A 1,016-nucleotide genomic window follows, 5' to 3' on the forward strand; every position below is an offset into this window, starting at 1 on the left:
TATTTTCTTATTTTCTTCTCTTTCATATGAGCAGGAGCAAAGACAAAAGCATTCTTGTTGAGGCTAACCCTAAACCTGAAAGGACCTTGAAGCGAAAGCTAAGAGAAGCTAAGGCACAACTCTCTGTAGAGGACCTAACAGAAATCTTCAAACAAGAAGAATCCATGGCAGCCGAAAACAACAACAATGCCAACAATGCAAGGAAGGTGCTGGGTGACTTTACTGCACCTACTCCCGACTTCTATGGGAGAAGCATCTCTATCCCTGCCATTGGAGCAAACAATTTTGAGCTTAAGCCTCAATTGGTTTCTCTAATGCAACAGAATTGCAAGTTCCATGGACTTCCATTGGAAGATCCTCATTAGTTTTTAGCTGAATTCTTGCAAATCAGTGACACTGTCAAGACTAATGGGGTTGACCCTGAGGTCTACAAATTTATGCTATTCCCTTTTGCTGTAAGAGACAGAGCTAGAATATGGTTGGATTCACAACCTAAAGAAAGCCTGAACTCTTGGGAAAAGCTAGTCAATGCCTTCTTGGCAAAGTTCTTTCCACCTCAAAAATTGAGTAAGCTTAGAGTGGAAGTCCAAACTTTCAGACAGAAGGAAGGTGAATCCCTTTATGAAGCTTGGGAAAGATACAAACAATTAATCAGAAAGTGTCCTTCTGACATGCTTTCTAAATGGAGCATCATAGGTATTTTCTATGATGGTCTGTCTGAACTGTCTAAGATGTCTTTGGATAGCTCTGCTGGAGGCTCTCTTCATCTGAAGAAGACGCCTACAGAAGCTCAAGAGCTGATTGAAATGGTTGCAAATAACCAATTCATGTACACTTCTGAAAGGAATCCTGTGAACAATGGGACAAATCAGAAGAAAGGAGTTCTTGAGATTAATACTCTGAATGCAATATTGGCCCAGAACAAAATATTGACCCAGCAAGTCAATATGATTTCTCAAAGTCTGTCTGGAATGCAAAATACACCAAGCAGTACTAAGGAAGCTTCATCTGAAGAA

General features: G+C 40.4%; 1 non-coding gene across 1 annotated transcript; it reads right to left on the reverse strand.

The window, feature by feature from the left end:
• Positions 1–569: 569 nt before the first annotated feature.
• Positions 570–677, reverse strand: LOC127744696 (small nucleolar RNA R71). Its single transcript, XR_008005629.1, has one exon. It is a non-coding gene; the product is annotated as a small nucleolar RNA R71 (small nucleolar RNA).
• Positions 678–1,016: the final 339 nt, after the last annotated feature.

This window comes from Arachis duranensis, unplaced genomic scaffold (assembly GCF_000817695.3).
Source record: "Arachis duranensis cultivar V14167 unplaced genomic scaffold, aradu.V14167.gnm2.J7QH unplaced_Scaffold_92610, whole genome shotgun sequence".
NCBI lineage: Eukaryota > Viridiplantae > Streptophyta > Magnoliopsida > Fabales > Fabaceae > Arachis > Arachis duranensis.